The 21,859-nt window shown below is 37.1% G+C and overlaps 1 protein-coding gene and 1 non-coding gene across 4 annotated transcripts in view; both read right to left on the bottom strand.

Moving 5' to 3' along the window:
* The window catches only part of FILIP1 (filamin A interacting protein 1), a 1,235,241-nt gene that overhangs the window by 123,774 nt on the left and 1,089,608 nt on the right, over positions 1–21,859 (bottom strand). The window lies entirely within an intron of this gene.
* Positions 16,024–16,188, bottom strand: LOC122801973. The gene has a single exon (XR_006364832.1). It is a non-coding gene; the product is annotated as a U1 spliceosomal RNA (small nuclear RNA).

The following is a 21,859-nucleotide window of genomic DNA, read 5'->3' as shown; positions in this document are numbered from 1 at the left end:
GACTCTCCAGCTGATACAGACATCCTCCAGAAGGGTCTCACTGAGATGGATACCTGGTGTCAAAATCATGGCCTCAAGTTAAATGCCAAAAAGTGCATAGTCATCCCCTTTGGAAAAAACGAAGTACCTGCGAACTACTACCTATGTGGTAGTCCCCTAAATACAGAAAATGTAATAAGGGATCTGGGGACCCAAGTAGATAGTAATCTCTCCTTTGATAATCATATTGCCAAGGTGGTTAGAAAATCCTTCTATGTGGCCCACCTAATCACAAAAGGGTTCACATCTAGAACAAAAGAGGTTATTGTGCCCCTCTACACATCACTCATCAGACCCATCATAGAGTACAATGCCCCATTTGGGATGTACCTTACAAGACACCTGCAACAGCTGGAAAGACCACAGAAGTACCTCACCAAGAGGATTACTGACCTCAAACAGATGCCCTATGCAGCCCGACTGAAGAAACTCCAGCTGTACTCGGTTGCATACCGCTTACTCAGAGGTGATCTCTGCCTGACATACAAGGCCATGTCCAACCCGGAATTGATGGGCATGCTCCACCTAAAAAAAAACAAATCCCCAAGAGCCACACTCTCTAGGGATCTAACCCTCGCCACAATGATAAATAGGACATGCTGGAGGGATAGATTCCTGTCCCAGAGACTCTCCATGCTTTGGAACAGGATTCCAATCTACACTAGGCAGAGCCCCTCACTAACACTCTTCAAGAGAAACCTTGATGAGTGGATGGGAAACAGAAAATGTATCCCGGGGATCACTGTACTGGCTCTGCTGGACAGAGGCAGAGGGAACTAATGGCTCTGCTGGACAGAGGCACAGGGAACTAATCTAAGGGGGAGGCGAAAGCCAACACATTCTGGCTAGGCTTACAGATGCCCTCGGGCAGATAGCCTAGTATTTACCTATGAACCTATGAACCTAAACATATGAGAAAGAGCTAGGATCCAATCAATATTAGAAGCTACAGGTAAACTGCATTAGTATCTGCACTTTTGGATATGGATTTAATAAGTAAAAGTGGGGTATTTATCTGTCTTTGATGGGCACCAGCAGGCATATTAGAGATTTATTTTTTTATGATTCCCCTGTGGAAGGTTGAAACATAACCTGCAGATGATCCAACTTGTTAAACACAAATGCCTGATGCATCACAATGGTGAAAACTCTAACTGTAAGCAGACCCCAACTCTCCTTACTAACACAGCAACACCCCCATACCCACCCTGAACTTATAAACACACCAACTCCATAGCTCCACAAACATGAAGAAGGGTGAAATCTCACAAAACAATGAATCACTGCAGGTACACACGCAGTCTGCGTGGGCAATGGTTTCCTGTGTAAAACGGTCATCTGCATTTTCACCATCAGCATCTTATGACTCAGTCAGCTGATGCTCGAGGGCCTATGGATACACCTTTCTCACAAGAAAATGCAGATGAATACGCCATGAATCTGCCTAGCTGCAGTCACTTACAGTTTTTTAGAATGCAAGAAAGGATATGTGCTTTCTTTTACTTTAGTTCAAGTACTGTTACCTATAAAATTAGAAGAGTAAGATATTCTTAAAAGGAACTGGTGAAGTAAAACCAAATTTGAGTTTTATTTCAATTGAATTTTACAAGGATGGTTTAGCAGTTACCTCTGGTTTAAGGAATAGAACATCACCAATCTGTGGGACAGACTGAACCAGAAGATGTGCTTCATGCATGCATACAAAGTTTAAAATAAGCTGATAAACCTAGGTGCATTGATGTTATATGCTTCTGAGCAGTGCTTCACATAAAGGAACCCAAAACATGGAACAATCAGAAAAATATTAAACTTTGGTTAACAATAATGAAGGAAATGCAGTGTTTGTGTGTGTGTGTGTGTGTGTGTGTGTGTGTGTGTGTGTGTGTGAGTTTGTGGGGAGGGGGTATTTATCTCAATGAGTAAATAAATATGGATCCATTCAGAATACTGAAAGACCAAAAGACTGAATCTCAAAACACCTAAAACTTTATATATATATATATATATATATATATATATATATATATATATATATATATATATATATATCATACATCACTCGGTCAATTTGCTGGTTCACCAAACTGCAGCTCACTGAAATAAAGCCACTAAATCTCATCCCATGAACTGAGGAAATGAGCACAAACTTGAGTTCCACAAAACGTGTGTGTGTGATGGGGTTGCAAACTCATCACCTCTCATTTCTTAGGTTTGTAGTCCTTAGAAACATGTAATAACATGGTCGTGTAAAAGAAGGGGACAAGTCTGCTAGCATACGTTACTTAGGTTCAGTGGAGTGCATTTCAATGTTTTTAACTGTGTTTGTGGTTTGAGGAAATGGCCACTCAGCAAAACAAATCAAACCCTGTATAAGCCTATTGGAGACATGCATGCTGTACTTCGAGTAAGGTTTTATAGAAATGGTAATCAATGCTTGTTTTTCATCAATTCACATGGTTTAGCTGAAAGATCAGAATCACAGAAGAGTATGGATAAATGCGTTTCTTTTTGCCCCCAATGCTGTGTGAGCTTGGACATACTGCAACATTGGTATATTTTAATTCCTTACTCATGTCTGTTCCCATATGGCCAGTACAAGATGACCACTTTCTGTCTTCTCATTGCTCCTACCATGGCAGGGGAGCAATGGGGTAGAAATTAGTTGTATAGGATACCAAAAATGAAATAGAAAAGGAAAACCATTTTAATGCAATACACAAGGAAGAAAAACAACTTTTTTCACCATATTTAAACTATACCATAAAGGCCATGGTTTTTTTATATTGCAGTTTATAATTACAGGCCATTCTTACCCATTGCATTCTGTAATGTGATAGAGAGAGGATGGCTGGAACTTTTACAGGGAGTGTAACTAGGAAAATGGAAACTCCTATAAAATGTTTGCTGGAAATGGTGCAGCTATTTTGCTTCTTTCACTGGCCTAAGGCATTAGAAAGGTTGGAGTGTTTACAGCCTCATCCCAGGAGAAAGGTCAGATGTCATCTGTCAGCTGTCACCTTCTACTGCAGGTCTGGAGTTGATGTTGTACAGTATCATGTTACTGCATATTTAGCTGATGTCAATATGCATTTGGATATTGCAGTTACACTTCAATTTTATGTATTAATTTGTTTGTTTGTTTGTTTGTTAGGTGGCCATACTACTCAGCTTCTTTGTTCAAGAATTTTGGACAAAGCTAAAAATAATGAGGGGATAAAGGTCCAACATCAAAGACAAGTTTTAAAAATTATTCTATTTCACATAAAAAGTTAACAGAACAACATGCATTTTCTGACCATTGGCAAACATGGAACTGTAATGCCTGGCATTATTGACCAAATATGAACCTCGGTAATTTTCCAGAAAATAAAAAAAATTACAAGGAGAAGACAAAAAGATGAGATAAAATCAGGGATATTCTGCAAAACTCTGGACAGCTGAGAGGTATGAAGTGGACTGCTCTGAGAACCCTCTTCTGTTAAGGCTTGAGTACAAGGCATATACAGAATGGATATTAATAAAGACAGTATAACATACAGTTTCTACAGATTAAACAGTACACCATAAAGAAATAATATACTAGGCTAAAAATGTAAATATTCTACAAATATGGTGAAAGATTGAAACCTATTATTCGTATAAAAAGCTAATCAGTATCAGCATTACCTAAAGGGAAGACCTTGCTTTACAAACTGTTTGAGAATGCACAATATAACAGCATGCAAGATTTACAGCTACTGGGGATTCAGATAAACATTCTAAAACACTTTGTCATGGAGATGGACAAAGACAGAGAAAAGAAAGAGTCTGATTCACTCTTGATTGTCTTGTGTCTTTCGTCTTTTCCCGGTTAGGGGTCGCCACAGCGGAACTCCGGTCCGCTAATGATTGGCAGTAGATTTTTACGTGCTAGCTTGCTGGGCCTAATGCACAACCTTCAACGAAGGAACGCCCATTCATGCATGTCGCCACATAGAAGACGCTCTATCTGAGAATCAAACGGGCAACGTCTAACTGTGAGGCGACAACGCTACCAACAATAAAAAAAGCATTGCTGTTGACAGCTAAATTGAAAGAAACTGGGAGCAGGGAAAATCACTTGCTGTTCTGTTCTGCTGAAACTACATAGCTCCAATTTTTAGTGACCTTCAGATGGTGTGTGTGCGTCCACTTCACTTAGAATGGGATATGCACACATCACTACCCTCACTGCAAAAATGTATTTTCATACTTGAGGAAATAGGTTTTGACATCTTGTTTTACAGCAGGTAAGACGATAAATCCCTACTGTTCACCCATATACTAACTACCCTTTCATTTCTGTGGGGCTGCATATAGTTACCCCTATCCCTGTCATCTCCAGAGTCTTTTAAGGAACCTAAATTATTCATCCAGGATTGAGATATAAGTTAAGAGAGGTTATGGCCACAGGAGTTACAGCTTTCCTGACTACAATATCGATGATAGAAGCTTATAGGATGAGGAAAACTAGTAAAGATATTGAACTTCAACTTCATTTAAGTGCTTAAATCCTAAGTACTATACAGTCAAAGTGAAACACAGGAGTGTAGTACAATATATCTAGTATGACGTTTATGCAATTATTCCGTGCAAAATAATTCAGAGTAAAATTGGTATAAATAAAATAGAACACTGCATTTCCAGAAGTAAACTATATAATAAACTAAAAATATAGTCTAGGTACAGAAGAAAATTTAGTCCACCAAAATAAGAAACAAGAGTCCCTCTGATATAACATAGTATAGTGAATGAAATCCACGCAAGGACCGAAATGCAATTAAAGGAACAAAAATCCATCTTAAGTTACTGCTACAAAAACAGAACAAAATGGAAAGGCCAACAACATGAAAACCATGCACTTACCTTGGTGATTAAATATTTGTTCATATCATTTAAGCTATAATGCAAACAGGTGTAATTAAAGTCTGGGTAAGCACAGTTAAAGTTGTAAAGCTGTAATAATTTGTGTGTGTGTGTGTGTGTGTGTGTGTGTGTGTGTGTGTGTGTGTGTGTGTGTGTGTGTGTGTGGTATACTGACTTTATAGTACTGTATTGTCAATGTAAAATGACTATGTGGTGACCTACACACATACTTTGAGGACTACATACCACAGCTGATGCTTGATTCCTCAAAACATGGAGGTTAGAGATCATAGAGCTGCTAAACAGCAAAACAATTCCACAAAAGCCAGTAAAGAAAGAGTCTCCAACAACAGTCAAAATTAATTAAGTGCTATCATTCTTTCATTTTACATTAGAACTTCATCAAAGTTAAAAACTCACATTCAGACCTAGTTTTTAAAAATGGTGCCATGCGATCACATGCTCAGTCTAAGCCAATCAAACATTTTGCAGATACCTTATTAATTTCAAGGAACACTGTAGCTAAACCAATATGCAAATAAAAAATATATGTATAATATTACTTGTAAAATGATATATACATATGGTTTAGATCACAGAGCTGATCTCATACTCTGTATAAAACTAGATCTTTTGAGATTTATGGAAAATAGCAGCATAGTAACCCAATATTTTTAAAATAATTTTCCAGACTATTCAGCAATGTAATGCCCATTTTAGCAAATGCATTCCAGGCACCATGTTTAGTACGCCACCTGCCATTAGCACAGTTCACAGACATGAACTGTGTAATGACATGTGGTACACAAAGGAACAACAAAGTCTTCCCATTGCCAGCTGGTATGCATATACACTCTAGTACTTTAGATTGAATCAGTGCATGCTGTGACATGTAGCATGGTGCAGTAACTATTTAAGGTAGGTCATGTGCAATGTAGCTTACTCAACAACTGTTCCATACTGCATTTTGCTTCTCTGTCATGTCAAAGAGCAATTCAGAAAAACATTTAATTTAGTAGGCATGATAGTGGAAAAATGTACATTAGTATTTCATGCTAATAAGGGGATCTTTTGCTGTGGAAGCGGCCATTCATGGTATCATCAAGTGTTGTGCAGGCAGAGATATATATGGTTGTGTTAGCCAGGGAACTCTATTGCCAGCATGCAAAACAGAGTTTATATATGTATATATATATATATATATATATATATATATATATATATATGTATAGCTGTGGCGACCCCTAACTGGGAAAAGCCGAAAGACAACATCAACAAATATATATATAAATATATATATATATATATATATATATATATATATATATATATATATATATATATATATATATATATATATATAATATATGTGTGTGTGTGTGTGTGTGTGAGTGTGTATGGTTACACTTTATAATCTCGAAATACTGAAATTTCGAATTTCATTATCTTGAGACTATAAAGTGGAATTTTTAAAATGGTGAAAGGGCATAATCGTGAATTCGAATATCTCGAATTTGCGGTTATGGCTTTATGCTTTGTTACGTCTGGTGTTTTCTGTGTATGGTGTATGGTATCGTGTTTGGATGTAGGTGTGATTTAAGGTAAGTAAGTAAGTGTTTTGTAAGGGTTTTAGGTTGGAGTTTGAATGTATGTGAATGTGTTTGTAAGTTGTATGTGTAGGTTAGGGTAGGTAGATGAAAGTATGAGTGTATAAGTATTGTATGTGTTGGTGTTTGTATATGTGTGATGTGTGTGTCTGTGTGCGAGGGACTGTGGAATGTCTGGGTGTGAGTTTGCTGTCTTTTCCTGTTTGTGCGATCTCGGAGTTAATATATTTAAGTAGGGGGGTGTGGGGGGCTTGCCCCCCAGCTTATATGTATTGTAAGTTTGTTTGTGTTTTTGTGTTTAATGTTTTATCAAAAAGTGGTTTTTAAACAAGCTATAACATATTTATTTATTAATTGATTAACCTATTAAAATAATAATTTATTATTAATTTATTGCTGAGGGTAATTTCTGAATCATGAAATATGATTTTATAAAATATTTTATACAAATTTATGTTGGTCATGAAATGTTTACATTTATATTTATATTCATTATAATATTTGTTATTATATGCTATACAAAATTAGCAAGAATGTTTAGATAAGAATGCTGATTTAAATTCTCTTGAAAATCCTCTTGACATCATAAAATTTATTGATCCATCTATACAGTTATTTATCTATATATTTATTTATTTATTTATTTATTCATTTATCTACTTCATTTTATGTACACTTACTGTCAAAATGTATTTTCAAATGTCTAATATTTGATTATTTATATATTTATAATATTTATAATATCTATATAATAATTACCATCAGACAGATTTTGATTCAAGAAAGGGTATGAATAAAGATGAATCATATATCGTATACTACGTTATACATGAAGATGATATATATCTAAGTGAATTTTAGATAACTTCAAATGGACACTAAATTATGTATGTCTTACTATATTCAGTGTTCTTACTATTGTGTTGCTTTAAATTTTCTACAGATAATGACCATTTTAATTGAATTATTAGCTAATTGATTAATTAATTAACCACATTTATTGAACTATGCCTCCCTATAAATATGTTGACTGTTTCTAGTTGTATATTGTCTGAAGAAGCGTATCAGAGCATACGCGAAAGCGCTCACCGTTTGTCTTTCCTTTCTAATAAATTATTTCATGTAACGTGGAGAGTCCGAAGTTTTTGTTCTTCATTTTCAGTTAATATATTTAAGTAGGGGGGTGTGGGGGGCTTGCCCCCCAGCTTATATGTATTGTAAGTTTGTTTGTGTTTTTGTGTTTGTGTGTGTTTTGTTTGTTGTGTGGGTTCAATGACGTATGTGTTGTGTGGTGCATGGTGTGTTTATGTGCGTGATTTTGTGTTTCGCGGTTTTGGTATTTGGAGCGTTCGACTTTATGGTCTCGAAATACTGCAATTCGAGATTTAAGTATTTTGAGATTATAAAGTGAATCCACACACACACACACACACACACACACACACACACACACACACATATATATATATATATATATATATATATATATATATATATATATATATATATATATATATGTGGGATCACTACATAATCTCGAAATGCTGGAATATCGAATTCCAAAATCTTGAGACTATATAGCCAAACCCCCTAAATACCAAAAGAACAGAAGCGTGAAATTAAAAATCCTGATGTTCTGAGATATTGAAGTAGCGCTTCTGGCGTTGAGGTTTGTTGATGGATAGGTTTAGGTTCAGGTATGTATCCATGTGAAAATGTGTTGGTTAGGGGCTTTACTGTGTGTCAGTGTGTGCTGTGACTGTGATGTGTGTGTGTGAGGGACTGTAAAATGTGTGGGTGTGATTTTCCCTTGTGTGTCTGTGCGATCTTGGAGTTAGTATATTTAAGTGGTGGTGTGTGGAGGGCACAGCCCCTCACATTGGGGGTGCAGGGGAGCTTGCCCCCCTGCTTATCTGTAGTGTAGGATGATATGTTTGATTGTTGGGGGAAGTTGTGTGTATGTATATGTGTGTGATGTATGTGTGTTGTACGTTCGGGATTTTGAATTTCGCCCTTCTGGTCTTTCAGCATTTAGGGGTTTCGGCTATATAGTCTTGGGATTTTAAAATTCGATATTTCAAAATTTTGAGATTATGTAGTGAACCCATATGTATATGTGTGTGTGTGTGTGTGTGTGTGTGTGTGTGTGTGTGTGTGTGTGTGTGTGTGTGTGTGTGAGTGCGTGTGCATGTGCGTGTGCGTGTGTGTGTATATATATATATATATATATATATATATATATATATATATACATATATATATATATCTATATGGGTCTACCTGATTACGCCGAAAGCTGAGAAGAATGACAACGAGATAACCGACACCGGAAGATCGACAACAGACAAGACTGACAGTTGAGAATCCCACCGCTGAGAACACCGACATGTTAAGGTAAGTGCACCATAGGGACGGTTGTTAGGGTCAGGGTGTGGGTAAGGTAAGTGTGTGTGATAGTGACGGACGTTAGGCTAGGGTGAGGTAAGTGTGCGATAATGACGGACATTAGGTTTAGGGGCAGGTTAAGTGAGTTAGGGTTAGGGTGCAGGTAAGGTAAGTGTGCGATAGTGACGGACTTAAGGGTTAGGGGCAGATTAAGTGAGTTAGGGTTAGGGTGCGGGTAAGGTAAGTGTGCGATAGTGATAGACTTAAGGGTTAGGGGCGGATTGAGTTAGGGTTAAGGTGCGGGTAAGGCAAGTGTGCGATAGTGACAGATCTTAAGGTTAGGGTTTGGGTTAAGGTTCGTGCATATATAGTTATGTATGTAACATTTAGTGTAGGTTTGTAAGATTTTTGGTGCATTTGTGTTGTGTGTGTGTTTTTCGGGAAAGTTATTTGTTTTGTTGATTGTCAGGATTGTGGTTTGTCGGGCATGTGAAGTTTTGTGTTTTTGAACTTTCAGTTTTGTCGTGCCGGTTATTTCGTTGTCGGTGTTTTGGCGTGTTGGTGTTATCAGGTAGACCCATATATATATATATATATATATATATATATATATATATATAGAGCTATATGTATGTATGTATATTTCCTTTATCTAAGTACTTCTGTTACTGCCCAGCTGTGCATGTTGAGTATGCTGAGCAACCTTTCAGCAGGGAAGGAGGATCAATGTGGTCAGATACACTGTAGGATTGTGGCTCTGGTCCCCTAACTTATGTAGTGGGGACCACTGTGGCTCTGGTCCCATAAAACTAGATTTGTGTGTGGGCATGCACATGCACGCGCGCGCGCACGCGTGTGTGTGTGTGTGTGTGTGTGTGTGTGTGTGTGTGTGTGTGTGTGTGTGTGTGTGTGTGTGTGTGTGCAGCTTTCTGGTTTATATTTGCTTTTCATTTTAAACTTTCTTCTTCATTGCACCTCATTGGTGGAGCAGATAACCTGTTCTGGGTTGGTCTGTAACAGGAATATATAGCCTATTTAAGGAAAAGGAGGAGAATTAGTTTATTGTACATAAAAAAAAAAAAAAAACAAACAAACAAGTAAAGAGAGGATTGTCTAGGATTGTTAATGTTGTAAATCGCATTGTCAGTTCATTTGAACATTGATATTAGGTGGAACAATTTCCTTGTCTGTTGAAATGGGCTTGCAGTTTTATCTGGTTCAAAGTTTTCTTGAGTTGATGTTACCTGTTAGGGAGTAAAGTTTTGTTTAAGTAATTGAAGTGATTCATGTCATTAAAATGATGTTTCTTGTTAATGAAGAATCATATTCTGAATTCTTGCAGTTTAAGGTCTTCGTTGTTATCAGCAGTAATCAGGAAATGAGTGCTGTTCTAAGGATTCTAAGTTACAACAGCTAAGCAGACTGTATTTATGTGATCTGGATCAAGGCATGACAGGGCATGTCCATATCCCATTTAGTGTGTGGGTTGGATTTTGTTTGTGATGATATTGGGGGCATGTAACATCAACTTGACAAAACGTCAACAGTATTTTGTTGGTTCTCTGGCTTGTCATTATTTTTATTTCAAAAATGCTTAGGATCATGGGAATTAAAAGGCAGAGCAGTCAGTCTGCCCCTTGCTGATACCCAATATCATGCTTCATGTGTCTGGGATGTTTAGCAGTGTTTCAGTGTTCTGACTGCTTCTAAATTTTAAATTGGGGAGTTCAAATAATTCCTTTGAGCAAATTCATGTTTTAGTTACATTTCCCTCTTGTTCTCAGTACTGATGTTTCTAAGAAATCTGGAGAATCATAGGATCATAAGAAGTTACTAGGCTATTGGGCCTAGGGTCCTTAGAAGCCTAGCCAAGTTCTACACTTATTTCCTCGATCAGCACCTCTTGCCCCATCCAAGAGGGACATAGGTGGAATCCCTGGGGTGAATTTACGGTTATCCATCCAGTCGTCCAGATTGTGTTTGAAGAGGGCCAATGAGGTGCTCAGTTTGACATGAAGTGGGAGTCTGTTCCAAAGGTGTGTTAACCTCTGGGAAAATCTGTCCCCTTGCAGGTTCTATTAATGTCACATACCAGGTTAAGGTCTTTAGAATGAGTAACCTGTGTACCATTTGACTCATGGATATGCAGCATTTCCAATAAAGCAGGGTCAGAGAGTGCCTTGTAGGCAAGGCAGTGATCACCTTTGAGTAGTCTGTATGAAACAGAATAAAGTGAGAGTGATTTCAGATGATCCATGTAGGACAGATGCTAAAGACCTTGAATTTTCCTTATGAGGAATCTTTCTGGTCTCCCCAATTGCTGTGCAGGTGCTTGGAAAGGTACATACAAAATGCCCTTCTTACCACTGTGGAGACATGGTGGTCAAAGGTAAGGTTGCTGTTAACCTGTGTGCCCAGGTCTCTCACCACTGAGTGCATACCTAAGGTGTTGCTATTGATGTGGTAGTTAACAGGAACATCAGTCTTACCGAAAGGGATAACACATTTTTTTTTGCATTGAGTTTCAGGCCATGACTTTGGCACCAATCATTTGTTTGTGTAAGACTCTCTTGTAAGATGTTGACATCATTTGGAGATTCTATGACTGCTCCCAGTTTGCAGTCAACAGCAAACTTTGTCAGCCACAGACTATTAGTTTTTGTTTGTACTTCAGAGGAATAGATTCCAGACAGTAGAGATCCCAGGACTGATTCTTGTGGAATACCACTGGTTACAGGTCTGCTGTTGGAGGTGGATTCCCCTTTTTCAACTATGTGGGTTCTATCAGTTAGCCAGTTAGTGACTCTTTCTAACAATAATAGGGTTGTGTTAGAAAAATATGTATTTGAGCATATATAAAGTGCTAGTTAAAAAGCAAATAGTATATAATGCATTTTATTCTATTAATAATATGGCAATAAGAATGATTTTACATGTAAGTGCTTGAAGCTTTGGAACTGCAGTGTATTTGAACTCTGACCCTGGCAGTAGCTATCTCAGCAAGCTTATGTTTTTCACTAATGATTATCTGCTGGGTCAGGAAATTAAATGTATAAAGCATTGAAAATCTTCCTCTCCTTCCTCTGGGAGAATTGGCCTTGTAAATGTTATCAAGATAAAATGCAGCTGCTGGAAGAATGTTGCAAGAAGAACAAAGAAGTGTATTACAAGACTGAACCAACTATTGTATTCGAGCAGGCCTGAAACCTTGAAGGAGTAACATTTACAGAAAGACATTATAACTGACCAGGTGCTTTGCAAGGCTATATTATTCCCAAGGGAAAGCTTTTTTTAAAAATGTAATATCAGCAATCTTTATGAATAGAATACTGTTAGTAATAGTGATGTAGATGCCCTGTGACTAGCCACGTCAGTAAGGTGGGCATAATCTGAATGAAAGTACTATAAAATATTCTGTACTTCCTGCATCATGTCAGACAAAACTCTGTACTTGTATGTTTTTTTGCCTCCTGGTGTACACTAGTAAATTTTTGCATCTGAGCCTCCTGTGTTGTTATCTTTGTTTTTATTTAACAGGTTGATACCCAGCTGGGTGAGTTTGTCAATATCAACTGAGTGGGGGAGAGTGTCAAACAGCTAAGTCTAGGTATGCTGTATGCACAGATTTTCCCTCAGCCATGGTCTTGTTGACTGTGTCAAAGAAGTCTGCCAGGTTTAACAGGCATGATCTCCCTTTCACAAATCCAAACTGAGTAGGGTCAAGTGTTTGGAGATTATCTGTATCTTTACTGATAAGGTCCATGATGATTTGCTCCATGGCTTTACAGATAAGGCTAGTCAGGCTAATAGGACTAGGGGGTCAGTGGAAGCACCACCTTTGTGCAAGGGAATAAGAGTGGCCATTTTTCATTCAGCTGGGATGAAGCTGGTGCTTAGACTATGATTGAAAAGAGTTCCCAGTGGTGTTTCTAATTCTTGTTGGGAGGCCATGTAGGGCGCAGCCTGGGATGTTAGCAGGTCCTATAGATGCTGTGCTTTTGGCTCTAGAGAGAGTGTTTATGACCTGGTCTTTAAAGATGCAAGGTAGGGGACAAGTGGTAGGGATGTCATGGGGTACATGTGGTGGGGACAGGGGAGTGAAGTTTTCACAGAACCTGTCAGCCAACAGGTAAGCTATATCCACAGGCTCAGTATATGTGGTTTCATTAACTACCATTTCAGCCTTTCCTTTTAGGTTACAGAAGAATGCCTTATGGTTGTCCTTAGTTGAGGAAACTAATTAGGATTCATAGTTTGCTTGGTACAGCTTCTTGTTTTAATCTAGACTGTATGCCAATCAGACTGCCAGTTGTACTGTATATAGCAAAATATTAGCTAAGTTAGACATAAATATGTGTGCCTAGGGGTGATGAGGCTTGCTTTCCAGATGGAGGTTGCAGGGAGTATAACTTGCCCCACTCCAAAAAGCATCTGCAATTGGCAGTTTTATCCATCCAATTATCAAAGTTACACTTGAACTGGGTTATGAAAGAATAATGCTTCACATGGATAGGGAGCCTGTTCCAGGCAAAGTTTAAGTCTTTAGAAAAGGTAATTCTGGTGCTGCTTGCTTTGCAGCTATGCAGGAGGTCCATCAGGGTGAGGTCCAACAATGCCTTGTATGTCAGACATAGATCTTCCATCAGTAGCCTGTAGCAGACAGAATATAGGAACAGTGCTTTGAGGCAGTCTGCACAGTACATGTTACTTACACCCTGTATTCATTTAGTGCAAAACCTTTATGGATGTTCCAATTGCTGGATATACCTGGTTAGGTACCTATCAAAGGAGATGAGATCAGTGATTGGTCTGATGAATGCTTAGCACATTAGGACAATGACCTTCTTGGATACCTTTGATTATATGTTGCAGAAAACAGAATGATTTACTCACTACCATAGACATGGTTTATTATTGGAATTTCAAATCAGCTTCGGTCAACCATTTAAAATGTTGACCCAAAATGCTGAATTTGAAATTCTAAAAAGTAAACCAAAGTGAAAATGAATACATCGACCACTGTGGTTTGATGTGTTTAACATAGCAGGAGGTGACGACACTCACCTCCTGCTATGCACATCAACGTACAGTTGAACTCTGCAGTCAACGGTATGTTAATGCTACTATTTTGTGTGTGGGGGGAAAAGCCCCTTTGTGCCCCCGCGTATTAAATATAAAAACTCTGAGATCACACTACAGTGAGGAAATGGGTTAATTCCCTGTTCCTCAATGAATTGCGACCTCCCTGCACAATGTCAAACCCAAATTATCGACTTACACCACCCATTCGCTGTAGTGCAGTTGATCAATTTTGGGTCGACATTCTGCTGACTTGGAAATTGCAAGTGGACCACATGCCAGTCGACTGATGCATTTTCCAAGTTTTGATAGTAAACCCATAGACACATGATAGTCAAAGTCTGGATTATTGTCTACATGTGTCCCCAAGTTCATGACTACAGGTTCAGCTCTTAGGGGTGTGTAGTCAATATGATTTTTACAAAGGGTGGATGACTTACTCAAGGATACGATTATGCATTTCTATGTATTTAGTGTTAGTCCATGGCTGACACCAGTTATTTGTCTCCGCCAGCCATTCATGAAGAACATTAGTGTCTGCAGGGGAGTCTATGACTGTTCCTAATTTGCAATTATGTGCAAATTTGGTCAGGCAGAGGCCATTGATGTTGGCTTTGACTTCAGAGAAGTAGATGCCAAAAAGGAGCAGTCCCAGGACTGATTCATAAGGGACTCCACTGGTAATTGGCCTCTTTGCAATGGTGGATTCCCTAGTTCTGACTTCCTGGGTCCTATCCATGAACCAACTGGCTATCCACTGGGTGATATAAGGGTTTATACTTAACATACCATGTTTGTCAACAATGCCAGAGTGGGGTATTGTGCCAAATGCTTTGGCCAGGTCAGTGTAGGCAGTGTACACAGTTTTAAAATCCACAAAGAAATGGTGAAGTAACCAAGGCTCAGAATGTCCTAGTTTAAACACAGTCCAAGAATGAATGAAACGTAGGTAAAATCCAAGGTAAATTTATTCACTCAGGTAAGCGCTTTCATGATACACATATCACTTTTTCAGACCTTCAAACAAACACATCCTACCCAACTATATTTAAGCAGTATTCAAACCAATCAAATCAAGCCAATTAATACTTAAAGTAAAATCAATCATTCTACAATATGCACAAAGTCATACTAGAAAAACATTTCAGGTATAAATACGTAATGAACATTGTAGCATAAAATGCATTAATTAAAAACAATTAAAATATATATATTTAATATATTTCTCTGTCATTCATTAAAATAATTTAATTTCATTTGAACAGCCTCCTATTCTTCAAAACTGGTTTCAGGGGTATTCTATCATTGAGGCCCTTTCCTTTATTAGCTCTTAATCTGATAATCCACCTAGTTTCAGAGGTCTCTGTATGGTTCCTTATATCACCACCCCTCTCATTAGGAATAAGGAAGAATTAGGGAACACTTTTTAAATACTAGGAATGGTGTTGCCACTAATGCGTTAGCCAAACATGTGTCCTCTGAGGGCATTGATCACAATTTTATGTTCTCAGTTATTGAGATAATTATTCCTAATGAGAGAGGTGGTGATACATTTTTCCAGGTTATCACTTAATAATAAGAAGTTAGCCTTGGAGTAGTTTCTGAATATTCCAGGGTTAGCTGGGGTTCCAGGTTTTATTTTTACTACAGAAAAGACCATTTTGAGGTCTGACATTACCAGAGAGGGCATTACACTAGGAAGTGTGCATCACTCTCAAATATTAGTGAGGACCAGATCCAGCATGTTTGTACCCCTGGTTGGTATATTGACAATCTGGTCCAGGCAGTTTGTGTTTACAAAATCCAGGAATCTCTGTGCCTATACATCTGGTGTCGTATATGATTCCCAGTTAATAGCGGGGTAATTGAAGTCATCCATGTATATGGTATTGGGTTGGATGGTGATTGTTTCCAATATGTTTAAATACATATTATGGGTTTCCTGTGTCATAGAGGGAGACCTATAGCTTGCAAAGAAGTGGTATGGGATTTTGGCTATGGTGATATGAATGTGTTATTTTTTTTTTCTCAGGGATCTGCGCAAATGCAGTCCCCCGCTGTCAGAAATTATGCAATTGAGTTTCCCACATTTGGGGAAATCACAGGGGTCAGCCCAACCTAAATGTGCTATGGAACTGCCTCACCTTGGGGTAGCCACCTTCTTGATCATGGTATTCCTCAACCAGGTAAGTATTATGGTAATTTGAATGTGGAGAATCTCAAGTGAAGTGTCTTGCTTGGTCAGCCTTAAGACACATTTATTTTTTTATATAAGTTGAGACTTGTCAGCCTTTAGTAATTTTCTCTGTAGTAGCTGGTCTAAATGTGTGAAAGGTATTACAGCCTTGAACTGCAGGAGTGCTTTCTTTAAACCATGTCTCAGTGACTTCTCAGATATCTCTGTGCACCTTGTGTTAGTATTCTTTAGTGTGAGTAGAGCTTGTAGGGATAGGCTCGACTCCTAGCATTGAGCAGTAACACCTTTAGATTTTCTAGGTTTTAGTTTGCTATGTCAGAAGTACTTTCAGTTTAGCTTTGGCTAAAAAAGGCACATGGGGGAGAACAATGTGTTAGCTAATATTCAACAGTCTAGAGGGGAGAGATGCAGACCATCTATGGCAAAGCAGTGTGGTGTGTTGACCACCTCCTCCCATGCTGACAAATATTGCACCCCCTTAGAATGACACTAGAAACTTAGCCAATTATTAAAGTCAGTCATCTTTTGTTCATATTGTGGCATCATCCTTGGGGAAGGTAGAATGCTGCTCAATGTCAGGCTCTTACCAGCCTGTGACACAAATTCTGAGAGCTCAATGATGTCTCTCGTCATATAGTCTAGGCAGGTATGTCTCAGGTCATTTACACCCACATAATCTTTTTATTATTCCGTAAGATAGGCAGTCACTTTGTCATTCTATTCATACATGCTACAAAATATAACTATATTATTAAATGCAATCACTCATGATAAAGATGTCATAACATGAAAAAGTATAGCGTTTTTCTCTGATAGTTATTACAATTTTCAAAGCTTTTTTAAATGGTGTCCCTCATTACATCTGTCTCACAATTGCAAAAAAATAGATTGACAAAATGTATAAACTGGACAGAACAGAGGTTTCAGTTCACTTTGTGACATTGTTCAATAGCACTTTTTTTCTGGTTTCAGCCATTAACAGAGCTATAGCAGATTAAGTTTGGAGATGAAAAGCAAACGTACACCACCCTCAATATCAAAATTCTAAAATAAATATTCTAGCAGCAAATAAAAGCTGAAATGTGGGCTGCTGGTATTGAAAGAAACAAATAAAAAAATACACTGTCCAATTAACATATTTTAGGGGGTATGTGCTCTCATCCTAGCATAACCAGTCATAGCTGTAGCATTCAGTACAATTGAGAGTCCTAGCCCCAGTAAACTGTCTTCTCCAAAAGAGTCTTTGTCCATTTTACCTCCTGAACCTGCCTATTTCCTGTTAAAACAGCATTTGCTCCACCTCAGATATAGTCAGTTACTATGATTCCATAGCCTCAACAATAGCCTGGCTTCCTTCATTTGGCCCCGGCTTGTCATTGTCTGCTAATTTACTGCCCTCACACACCACTCACAGTAAATGTCTTCATAAATTGAGTATCTTGTCCCCGAACATTCTTTTCTGTGAGGATATGTGACATAATCAGCAGTGCCCACCCTGCATATATTATGTGGGTGATTTATGTAGTCTTTTTGTCATCACACTGTTCATTTGCTGACTGGGAAATAATGGATGGAACTTTGCTATTTTTGGAAAGTGGGTTCCTACTAAGGATTTCATTTCGCAAGTCTGTATCCATCTGCTGCTTGTCTGTTTTTAGTATTGCCAATACAAAGTCAAGTGGATCAAAACCAATAACCAGGACAAGCTATCATCAGGTATTTCTGTTACACCTCCTCAATGCTAAGTGTATAATCATATAACATTAAAAGGAAAAAAAAATAATAATAATAAAAAATAAATATACAACTGTAGCCCTGTCTAACTCCATTATAGTCCATTTATGACTGTAGCCATGCAACAGATTTGGTATAATGGCTTAAACTTCTTCTAACCTAGTTACTAAGCTATCAGTTGCATGAGTCACATCACACGTCAGAACTCTACTCAGCAACAAACAGGGGAAACAAAGTCATCTCTCTCAAACTTGGATAGCAAAGAAACAATTCTTGATCTAGCCTCTCCATTGCAGACTGCATAGGCACAAATGCAACTAAATGTAAAAGCCTTGTTTGAGAGACAACTCTTCCTGGAGGATGTCAAGGCAATAATTCTAGACATAAAACTAGAAATTAATTGCACAGTGTCGCAAAACACCAAATAAATCTTATAAAACTGAAAATTATTAACTCATACAAACTGCAGTTCTTTGGCATTCATACAGTTTTGTGCCACTCTACAGTTAATTTCTAGTTTTATTTACTTTTTTATTCTGTGCATAGTTTTGCCATCCATATGAGTATTTTTTTTTAGCGTTAATGATTCTAGATGTCCATATCCATCCAGACTAGTTTAGCAAGCAAGCTGTGGAGGTCCTTAATGAGTTAAAAGAAAAGAGAAAAACACTGCATTAAAGTAATTGTGTTACACTAGTATTATTTAGTATGATAAAAATACTTTGACCCCCAAGAAGCCTTCTTATAGAAAGAAGAAAGGCATCTACTAGCACAGAAAAGGTATAGAACAACAGGATAAGATACTCCTCAAAATGTACCAGCCTTGCTAATGCATGTCAAAATGCTTATCTTGCTTCCTTTCCCCTAGATTTTGCTACTTGCCTGTCGTATAGGGGAGTATTTACACATGACATCAAAAGTTGGTGACAGACTACCTTAGACAAGTAGGATATTCAAATAATTTCCAGGGGTTATTCAAAATAAATTTCATACAAACATGTACAAGGATCGGTTCCACATTCACCTTCCACCCATGAGCAGTTGCATCTAGTCTTCAAACAATAGGAAAAATACACTACAGTGAATCTCAAGTCTTCAAAAAAGTATCAGTTGTAGTCAGTATTTTTGTGTTTTTTAACAAAAACAAGTTGAGAACCTGTCATAGTTTGCCATTAATAAGTAGCAAAAGATGTAACAATGCTGCTCCCTCTATTAAACCAGAAAACTAGAGAAACAATTGACATGGATGTATGCATAATCACACCCTACAATGGACATCCCAATGGAAATATTAATATTTAAGGTTGGGAAGTTTATTTTCCAGTGTTTAACACTCACGTGGCCTGTCTAAAGCTTAAGTCCTTTACCAAATTAATCTAGCCTGGTTATTGCACGCTTGGGAATCTGTCATATTTCAACCTTACTCCACCTGAACAAATATTTTATCACAGCTGGCTAAAACAGACTCGACAGAATACTTATCTACACATCCAAATCTGGATTTCCCACTAGAAATATCTACATTCCATGTTGCCAGATTTCTTTTTGTAGTTCCATGCTTGACAATTCATCATATACCTGAACAAATGTAATGATACATCTAAAGTTTTATTGGGCATCTATAACACTATTTTTCTTTTAGGTATCATAATAAACCTGCAAAAATCCTTTACCCCCTCCCCCATACAAAGAATAATATTTCTAGGAGCAAGCTTTGATACCAGTCCTACTGAAATGATCTTTCTGCTCTTGAACAAGGTGCTTAATCTTTATAAACCATATGGCAAGCCTCCCATCAGCATCACCAAGAAAACATCTCAAAGCCAGAAGTGACATAAACTGGCTACTTGTTAAATTATGGGGAAAAAAAGATCACAAAATGTGTTTTAGACACTTGCATTTCAGAATGGGGAATTATTTAGTTGTCTCAAGAGCTGCTCAAAGAAAACCTAGTTTCAAAATACCTCAGTTTTAAATCAGTGCAAACAAGAAAAATATTAAACTGTAAATGACATTGTTTTGTAATGTTGGAAGAAAAACCTTTGCCTGAAAAAGAAAATCGTATCAAAATGATTGTTGCATAGTGTTTGAGCTCTCTTTGGTTCCCAGTAATGATATTTATGGCCAGAACAAATTATAAATTAATAAACTATTGGGAAAAGGTTTTTGATTAAACTTCATTTTTCTATCAAGATGTATGTGTTCACCTTTTTGCTGAAAAACAAACCAATAAAATAGAAAAGTTAAAACTGTCATCAAACCCAAAAGGCATAATACACCTCACCACTGTCCTGCTATAATTATGAAGTACAGGTAGTGTGCAAGTATATCATTAAATGGGTAAGCACTAATTAGATAACTGTAATGTGTTGATAGTTGTACATTAATTAGGCAATTGTCAAATTGTTAAATTACCAGTTTGCTAAATAATTAACTATGTGTGGTAGTTTTTCTGCCAGACTCTTAATTTAGCAGTCTGGCAATGACCTAATTACTGTACAGTTATTAACATTTTACTGTTATCTTAATGTCTACCTGAACAATGATGCAATTACATGCCACCTGCAATTCACAATTACAGCAAACAGTTAGGGTGGTGCTTTGTGACGTGTGTGTCTAACAGTAGTTTTAACCTTTTTTTTTAATAACTATTGCAAAAAAGTTTGTTTTCAACAGGAAAGTGTTTGCATGCATGAAGATGCACGTGAATAATCTTTTCTTGAAAATGATGTTTAGGCATAAAATGTTTAATTTGATCTTTAAAGTAATACAGAAGTATCACTAGTGCACTGAAAATGAGTATGTAATAAGAATATATTTTTTTCATATAATATTGCATTTTTCTGTCTGCAGTAGAAGATAAGCAGCTTGCATAATCTGTTCTGTGAATTTATTTAATTATCAACCAAATCTATAGTTTTCCCTTCATTCTTTCTTTCATTCTCCAGTTTACAGCACTTCATGATACACTAGTCAGGGCTTTCTGAAGCACGTTGGGGACAATGTCATTGTTGTCGGGGTCAACAAAGTCATTCAGATCAAATAGGATCAATATTATCTTACAGGATATGTATACATCTACAAATTAAATATATAATCTGTAGTATAATTTTCTATCCCTACAAACAACACTTCCATCTTATAGTCAATGCATCAAGAACTTTGAAATAGAAAAGGAATCCAGTCTGGCTACATGTTATTAATGAAGCTGTTATTCTTCACGCAGACAGTTATATAGGCATTCTCAATTAGAAAACACTAGAAAACACAAATATATGACTTTCTGTAGAATTTGATGGGGACTGGGGTTCAGTACATTGTGTGAGTACAATGATAAAATATAATTCCTACTTTTATTAATTCTTTTTATGATGTTTCATTTTCTTCCACATTCTATTCTGTTGTTCACATCCATGTTTTATTCATTATTAGAACAACAAGCTAACTTTGCTGGATCAAACGCATAGCCCAGTACGAGTCTTTTCATATTAGATACTATGGTTTCCTGTTATCATGGTGAGTAAATATCTTGGGAACTATACAGTTATAGACCACTTATTTTGTGGATGATGGCTGCTTATCAAGTGGAAAAAAATTCAGAGTCCTGTTATGGAAAATATTATCAGTCACAAGTATTATTTACCTATTTTTTTTAATTAAAATGGAGATGAAAATGTGTGGAAGATGAATCAAAACTTAAAGAAGATAATCTCCGTGTATTTTAATGAAAATGCTCACTGTGCAGCCATTTATTCAGAAGGATAAACATTAAAGAGGGACATTTCAGAGCTTCCATTATATTTCCTTACATGATATAGTGATCAATGCAGAAATTAAATATATATAAAATATTGACTCTAAGCTTTCTGAACATAAAATACTTGCTATGGAGGGCTAAAAAATTAAATGCTTGGAGCAAATTGTATTCTACTTT

This window comes from Protopterus annectens, chromosome 1.part0 (assembly GCF_019279795.1).
Source record: "Protopterus annectens isolate FY-2018-M chromosome 1.part0, PAN1.0, whole genome shotgun sequence".
Taxonomy (NCBI): domain Eukaryota; kingdom Metazoa; phylum Chordata; order Ceratodontiformes; family Protopteridae; genus Protopterus; species Protopterus annectens.
The sequence above is the reverse complement of the archived record's forward strand: the minus strand, read 5'-3'. Positions and strand labels throughout refer to the sequence as shown.